Below are 9456 nucleotides of genomic sequence, written 5' to 3' on the forward strand. Positions count from 1 at the left end.
AAGGAAGGAGGGAGCACAGCCCCTCCCCCTCGTCCAATTCGGACTAGGCCTTGGGGGGCGCGCAGCCTCTCCTCTCTCTTTCCCCTAAAGCCCAATAAGGCCCACATACTCCCCAGCGAATTCCCGTAACTCTCCGGTACTCCGAAAAATTCCCGAATCACTCGGAACCTTTCCGAGTGTCCGAATATAGTCATCCAATATATCGATCTTTACGTCTCGACCATTTCGAGACTCCTCGTCATGTCCCCGATCTCATCCGGGACTCCGAACTACCTTCGGTACACATAAACTCATAATATAACCGTCATCGAACTTTAAGCGTGCGGACCCTACGGGTTCGAGAACAATGTAGACATGACCGAGACACGTCTCCGGTCAATAACCAATAGCGGAACCTGGATGCTCATATTGGCTCCCACATATTCTACGAAGATCTTTATCGGTCAAACCGCATAACAACATACGTTGTTCCCTTTGTCATCGGTATGTTACTTGCCCGAGATTCGATCGTTGGTATCTCAATACCTAGTTCAATCTCGTTACCGGCAAGTCTCTTTACTCGTTCCGTAATACATCATCCTGCAACTAACTCATTAGTTACAATGCTTGCAAGGCTTATAGTGATGTGCATTACCGAGTGGGCCCAGAGATACCTCTCCGACAATCGGAGTGACAAATCCTAATCTCGAAATACGCCAACCCAACAAGTACCTTCGGAGACACCTGTAGAGCACCTTTATAATCACCTAGTTACGTTGTGACGTTTGGTAGCACACAAAGTGTTCCTCCGGTAAATGGGAGTTGCATAATCTCATAGTCATAGGAACATGTATAAGTCATGAAGAAAGCAATAGCAACATACTAAACGATCAAGTGCTAAGCTAACGGAATGGGTCAAGTCAATCACATCATTCTCCTAATGATGTGATCCCGTTAATCAAATGACAACTCTTTGTCTATGGCTAGGAAACATAACCATCTTTGATCAACGAGCTAGTCAAGTAGAGGCATACTAGTGACACTCTGTTTGTCTATGTATTCACACATGTATCATGTTTTCGGTTAATACAATTCTAGCATAAATAATAAACATTTCTCATGATATAAGGAAATAAATAATAACTTTATTATTGCCTCTAGGGCATATTTCCTTCAGTCTCCCACTTGCACTAGAGTCAATAATCTAGTTCACATCGCCATGTGATTTAACACCAATAGTTCACATCCGCATGTGATTAACACCCATAGTTCACATCGTCATGTGACCAACACCCAAAGGGTTTACTAGAGTCAATAATCTAGTTCACATCGCTATGTGATTAACACCCGACGAGTACTACGGTGTGATCATGTTTTGCTTGTGAGAGAAGTTTAGTCAACGGGTCTGCCACATTCAGATCCGCATGTATTTTGCAAATTTCTATGTCAACAATGCTCTGCACGAAGCTACTCTAGCTAATTGCTCCCACTTTCAATATGTATCCAGATTGAGACTTAGAGTCATCTGGATCAGCGTCAAAACTTGCATCGAGGTAACCCTTTACGACGAACCTTTTGTCACCTCCATAATCGAGAAACATATCCTTATTCCACTATGGATAATTTTGACCGTTGTCCAGTGATATACTCCTAGATCACTATTGTACTCCCTTGCTTAACTCAGTGTAGGGTATACAACAGATCTGGTACACAGCATGGCATACTTTATAGAACCTATGGCTGAGGCATAGGGAATGACTTTTCATTCTCTTTCTATATTCTGCCGTGGTCGGGCTTTGAGTCTTACTCAATTTCACACCTTGTAACACAGGAAAGAACTCTTTCTTTGACTATTCCATTTTGAACTACTTCAAAAACTTGTCAAGGTATATTCTCGTTAAAAATCTTATCAAGCGTCTTGATCTATCTCCATAGATTTTGATGCTCAATATGTAAGTAGCTTCACCGAGGTCTTCTTTGAGGAACTTCTTTCAAATACTCCTTTATGCTTTCTAGAAGATTCTACATCATTTCTGATCAACAATATGTCATTCACATATACTTATCAGAAAGGCTGTAGTGCTCCCACTCACTTTCTTGTAAATACAAGCTTCACTGTAAGTCTGTATAAAACTGTATGCTTTGATCAACTTATCAAAGCGTATATTCCAACTCCGAGATGCTTGCACCAGTCCATAGATGGATCGCTGGAGCTTGCATATTTTGTTTAGCACCTTTAGGATTGACAAAATATTCTGGTTGCATCACATACAACTCTTCTTTAATAAATCCATTAAGGAATGCAGTTTTGTTTATCCATTTGCCAGATTTCATAAAATGCGGCAATTGCTAACATGATTCGGACAGACTTAAGCATAGATACGAGTGAGAAACTCTCATCGTAGTCAACACCTTGAACTTGTCGAAAACCTTTTGCGACAATTCTGGCTTTGTAGATAGTAACACTACTATCAGCGTCCGTCTTCCTCTTGAAGATCCATTTAATCTCAATGGCTCACCGATCATTGGGCAAGTCAATCAAAGTCCATACTTTGTTCTCATACATGGATCCCATCTCACATTTCATGGCCTCAAGCCATTTTGCGGAATCTGGGCTCATCATCGCTTCCTTATAGTTCGTAGGTTTGTCATGGTCAAGTAACATGACCTCTAGAACAGGATTACCGTACCACTCTGGTGCGGATCTCACTCTGGTTGACCTACGAGGTTCGGTAGTAACTTGATCTGAAGTTACATGATCATCATCATTAGCTTCCTCACTAATTGGTGTCGGAGTCACATGAACAGATTTCTGTGATGAACTACTTTCCAATAAGGGAGCAGGTACAGTTACCTCATCAAGTTCTACTTTCCTCCCACTCACTTCTTTTGAGAGAAACTCCTTCTCTAGAAAGGATCCAAATTTAGCAACAAAAGTCTTGCCTTCAGATCTGTGATAGAAGGTGTACCCAACAGTTTCCTTTGGGTATCCTATGAAGACACATTTCTCCAATTTAGGTTTGAGCTTATCAGGTTGAAGCTTTTTCACATAAGCATCGCAGCCCCAAACTTTAAGAAACGAGAGCTTAGGTTTCTTGCCAAACCATAGTTCATACGGTGTCGTCTCAATGGATTTAGATGGTGCCCTATTTAACGTGAATGTAGCTGTCTCTAATGCATAACCCCAAAACAATAGTGGTAGATCGGTAAGATACATCATAAATTGCACCATATCTAATAAAGTACGGTTACCACGTTCGGACACACCATTACACTGTGGTGTTCCAGGTGGCGTGTGTAGTGAAACTATTTCACATTGTTTTAACTGAAGGCCAAACTCGTAACTCAAATATTTTACCTCTGCGATCATATCATAAAAACTTTTATTTTTGTTACGATGATTCTCCACTTCACTCTGAAATTCTTTGAACTTTTCAAATGTTTCAGACTTGTGTTTCTTCAAGTAGATATACCCATATCTGCTCAAATTATCTGTGAAGGTCAGAAAATAATGATACCCGTCGCGAGCTTCAATATTCATCGGACCACATACATCAGTATGTATGATTTCCAACAAATCTATTGCTCGCTCCATTGTTCTGGAGAACGGAGTCTTAGTCATCTTGCCCATGAGGCATGGTTCGCAAGCATCAAGTGATTCATAATCAAGTGATTCCAAAAGTCTATTAGTATGGAGTTTCTTCATGCTCTTTACACCAATATGACCTAAACGGCAGTGCCACAAATAAGTTGCACTATCATTATTAACTTTGCATCTTTTGGCTTCAATATTATGAAAATGTGTATCACCACGATCGAGATCCAACAAACCATTTTCATTGGGTGTATGACCATAGAAGGTTTTATTCATGCAAACAGAACAACAATTATTCTCTAGCTTACATGAATAACTGTATTGCAATAAACATGATCCAATCATAATCATGCTCAATGCAAACACTAAATAATATTTATTTTAGGTTCAACACTAATCCCGAAAGTATAGGGAGTATGCGATGATGATCATATCAATCTTGGAACCACTTCCAATAGACATCGTCACTTCACCCTTAAATAGTCTCTGTTCATTCTGCAACTCCCGTTTCGAGTTACTACTCTTAGCAACTGAACCAGTATCAAATACCGAGGGGTTGCTATAAACACTAGTAAAGTACACATCAATAACATGTATATCAAATATAGCTTTGTTCACTTTGTCATCCTTCTTATCCACCAAATACTTGGGGCAATTCCGCCTCCAGTGACCAGTCCCTTTGCAGCAGAAGCACTCAGTTTCAGGCTTAGTCCAGACTTGGGCTTTTTCAATTGAGCAGCAACTTGCTTGCCGTTCTTCTTGAAGTTCCCCTTCTTCCCTTTGCCCTTTTCTTGAAACTAGTGGTCTTGTCAACCATCAACACTTGATGCTCTTTCTTGATTTCTACCTTCGTCGATTTCAGCATCGCGAAGAGCTCGGGAATTATTTTCGTCATCCCTTACATATTATAGTTCATCACGAAGTTCTAATAACTTGGTGATAGTGACTAGAGAATTCTATCAATTACTATCTTATCTGGAAGATTAACTCCCACTTGATTCAAGCAATTGTAGTACCCAGTGTGACGCCCCCGATTCAATCGTACATTAATCATGCATGCAAACGTATACGATCAAGATCAGGGACTCACGGGAAGATATCACAACACAACTCTAAAACATAAATAAGTCATACAAGCATCATAATACAAGCCAGGGGCCTCGAGGGCTCGAATACAAGTGCTCGATCATAGACGAGTCAGCGGAAGCAACAATATCTGAGTACAGACATAAGTTAAACAAGTTTGCCTTAAGAAGGCTAGCACAAACTGGGATACAGATCGAAAGAGGCGCAGGCCTCCTGCCTGGGATCCTCCTAAACTACTCCTGGTCGTCGTCAGCGGGATGCACGTAGTAGTAGGCACCTCCGGTGTAGTAGGAGTCGTCGTCGACGGTGGCGTCTGGCTCCTGGCCCGTCATCTGGTTGCGACAACCAGGTAGAATGGAAAGGGGGAAAACAGGGAGAAAAGCAAATGTGAGTACTCATCCAAAGTACTCGCAAGCAAGGAGCTACACTACATATGCATGGGTATATGTGTAAAGGGCCATATCGGTGGACTGAACTGCAGAATGCCAGAATAAGAGGGGGATAGCTAATCCTGTCGCAGACTACGCTTCAGGCCACCTCCATCATGCAGTATGTAGAAGAGAATGGATGGTAAGTTCACCAAGTAGCATCGTATAGCATAATCCTACCCGGCGATCCCTCCTCGTCGCCCTGTTAGAGAGCGATCACCGGGTTATATCTGGCACTTGGAAGGGTGTGTTTTATTAAGTATCCAGTTCTAGTTATCATAAGATCAAGGTACAACTCCGGGTCGTCCTTTTACCGAGGGACACGGCTATTCGAATAGATAAACTTCCCTGCAGGGGTGCACCACATAACCCAACGCGCGCGATCCCATTTGGCCGGACACACTTTTCTGGGTCGTGCCCGGCCTCGGAAGATCAACACGTCGCAGCCCCACCTAGGCACAACAGAGAGGTCAGCACGCCGGTCTAAATCCTATGGCGCAGGGGTCTGGGCCCATCGCCCATTGCACACCTGCACGTTGCGAACACGGCTGGAAGCAGACCTAGCCTAGCCGGCGTTCCAGTCCAATCTGGCGCGCGCCACTCAGTCGCTGACGTCACGAAGGCTTCGGCTGATACCACGACATCGAGTGCCCATAACTGTTCCCGCGTAGTTGGTTAGTGCGTATAGGCCAAATGGCCAGACTCAGATCAAATACCAAGAACTCGTTAAGCGTGTTAAGTATCCGCGAACGCCGACCAGGGCCAGGCCCACCTCTCTCCTAGGTGGTCTCAACCTACCCTGTCGCTCCGCCACAAAGTAACAGCCGGGGGCCATTAGGAACCCAGGGCCACCTCTACCGGGATGGAGCCACCTGTCCTTTCAGCCCCCTCATCAGAATCACTTGCGGGTACTCAACGAGCTGACCCGACTTTAGTCACCACATGTGTCATGTATATAAAGTATATAGTATATACCCGTGATCACCTCCCTAGTGACGACGGCCCGATAGTATAGCATGGCAGACGGACAAGAGTGTAGGGCCACTGATGGAACACTAGCAGCCTATACTAAGCAGTAGGATAGCAGGTAAGGGTAACATCTGTAGCAACAATGACAGGCTATGCACCAGAATAGGATTAACCGAAAGCAGTAACATGCTAAACTCTTCTAATGCAAGCAGTATAGAGAAGAATAGGCGATATCTGGTGATCAAGGGGGGGCTTGCCTGGAAGCTCAGCCGAGAAGGAGGGGTCGTCAACACCGTAGTCGTACTGGGTAGGAGCGGCGTCAGTCTCGGTGTCTAACGAGAGAAGAGGGGGAACAAACAATAAATATAATGCAAACATAAGCATGACGGTGCATGAGAGGACAATGCGCAGTGCTAGGTGTGCCCTAACGCGGTAGGCGGTGATACCGACGAAGGGGGGAAATATCCGGGAAAGTATCTCCGATGTTTCGCGTTTTCGGACAGATGATCCGGAGAGGGAAAGTTGCATGTTTGCTATGCTAGGGATGTGTGGCAGAAGAAAGTGGAGCATACCCAACTGTAGGCGCTGCACGCAAGGGTACTAGCGATAGAGGAACGAGAAGCAAATCGCAACAAACGACCTGCCGAAGCTTCCCCCGAAGCTACCCCGCCATCTCAGCGGAGAAGCAGTGTTGCTTCCACCGAGCTGCTTCAGCAGGAGCCTGTCTTCACGGCTCCTGCTAGCTACCCCGTGGATGCTATCACGGAGTCTCAACATTGCCACCTTATGACGCAATGGATGAAATTCAAAATCAAGGCGGCTGTTGGCTTTGTTTTACCTACTGAACCTAGCGCAACCTACCACTACCGGCCGATTCCAGAAGGATATGCTAGGGTGATGGTGGATCAAATAACGGACGGATTTGAGGACCTCGAGCTTGACCACCCTACGGGTGTAGGGGAGACTCGGCTGGGTTCTTCTCTGAAGACTCCATGCCTATGGCGGAAGGAGCTCATCAACCTGTCGAACTGGACGCCTCTGCCTCCTCCTCCTTCGGCGCGTCACGGCACTCCGCCTCCTCCTCCGGCGAGTGATCAGGGCACTCAGCCTCCTTCTCCGGCACGTGGCGGCACTCCGCCTCCTTCTTCGCCTGCGCCGGCACGCCCTAGCAGCCAGCCTCCTCCTTCTCCGCCTCGTCAGCAAGGGCGGAAGAGACCCGCCGCCGCCCCGGCTGCTCCAGAGCGTCGTAGTCCTTCTCCTCCGCCTCGAAAGAAAGGAAAGAAGACAGCCGCAGCCGCTCCGTCTGCTCCAGCTTCTAGCAGTACAGCCAGAGGCGAGAGACAATACAGATTCAGTCCTTCTCTGAAGACTCCAGAGAAGTTACCATACGAGAGGACCGAGGAGGAAAACGCGAAGATCGTGCGGACCGAAGTGAAGGACTTCTTTGAAGGGGTGAAAGCAAAGAAACATCCACCTCCGAAGGAGAAGATAGATCTGGTGAAAGCAAAGCGCACTATCAATGCCCTGAGGAAACCACCAAAGTCTCCGCCGCAAACCAACTATGAGCGCATTACTGAAAAGGTATATCTCGAAGCGGAGCGGTCGGGAAGTACTGTCAGTGATCGAAGGTTAGGAGAATGACGAGCTGGGAAAAAAAGTGCCCAGCTCGGAGAACAAGCGGACCAATCGTTCCCCTCGCTCAAGGTGTCTAGCGATATCGTCGCTAATGATCCGAGGATGGTGCTCGGTTATAGAAATCTTGGAGATTAGCTGCCCGACGATGTACATTATGATTTCTTGGAGGTGGACGAACACAAATACCACTACGGGAAGCCTCTCGTCAAAGATGAAAAATCTCTAACAACGATAATGCGAAGATTCCATGATTGGTACATGAAAACCTGTAGAGAGTCTGGGGGGACGAATACTTTGTATCTGAGAGTTAAAGAGGAGCACGACCTCGTTGGAATTGATGTGTTGTCTGTTCTATTTGAGGAGTTCTTTCAGTTTTTCCATCAAAAGGCCCTCGATAAATTAACGGTCACTTGCTACTGTTGTAAGTACTACTTCTGTCACTAAGTCTCTATATATAGCTCAGCTCTTTCATTGCATGTATTTATAATTATCCTCACTATATTATGCAGATTGAAGATCGTCGAGTGCAGAAAAGCAGAAATGTATGATATTGGGTTCATTAACCCAAATCTCATAGATGAATTTCAGGTTAAAAAGAGCGCCAAAGATGCCGAGGCCAACTTGCTCAAATCATTGATAATAAATCAAAACAAAGATAAAATACTCTTTCCTTACAACTTCAAGTGAGTGTTACTGTCTTGTGCATATTCGGTTTCCCTTATTACTCGAGCGAGGTTATAGTAATGTAATTGATGAGTTATGCATGCATGCACAGGTTCCACTATATTCTCCTGGACATTAAGCTTGAGTAGAGACTAGTAACCGTCTTAGACTCGAGACGAAAAGATCCCGAGACCTATGCGGACATGACTAAAATTCTCAACAACTATGTTCAATCGATCATTATCGCACCATATCGGCAACTTTTTATTCATTTCCTGATATCTCAAGTAATAATTATTTTCTTTGTCTTGCAGGGTTTGGAAAAAGTTCACCGCAGAAGCTCCGGGACTGCCGAATGAGCTGCGATATAGATACCCGAAAGTAAGTACTACTAGCTAGCTAGTTCCGCGCATCTCCCGTTGATTCTAGCTACTTTCATCAATGCCATTTATAATGCTTCATTATCAGTTTGATTGACCTCTATTTTTCGTAAAGTGCTTGTGGCAGGAACAAGGGAATGATTATTGTGGATACTACCTGTGTGAGTTCATCTATAACGCGACTTGCAAAGATAAGCGGGGCTACTCTAAAAGACAATATGAAGTGCGTAAGCAATAATATTCACAATTTCATTTTATTACACCATCATTTCTGTCGAGTTTCATTCATATATATGTATTAACCCCCTTCTTCAAATTAGACGTGGCAGATGCGAAATGAACTCCTACCACAAGATCGCATGAAAGCAATTCAAGAGGATTTGGCGGGATTCTTTCTTGACCACGTCATCAATAAAGCCGGAGAATACCATGTTGATGTTGAGTTCATATATAATTAGGGGAGATTATATTGTAAGAGATCTTAATATTGTATATATGTAGCCAGTAGCGTCGGATAGATCTACGAAAACTTGTTGTTCGCGCAATCTCTTGGAGAAGGAGAGGTCGATATCACTTCTATCGGTATGCATGATGAACTTTTGTACTTAATGGTTTTCTTCATTTGCTTACTAGCTAGCGTGTCAAGGGCCTCTCTATACGTATAGTACGTAGCGTCGACCAAGCACGGAGATAAGAGAGGACACTTCTCTCTATTAATTAA

This window comes from Triticum aestivum, chromosome 1D (genome assembly GCF_018294505.1).
Source record: "Triticum aestivum cultivar Chinese Spring chromosome 1D, IWGSC CS RefSeq v2.1, whole genome shotgun sequence".
NCBI lineage: Eukaryota > Viridiplantae > Streptophyta > Magnoliopsida > Poales > Poaceae > Triticum > Triticum aestivum.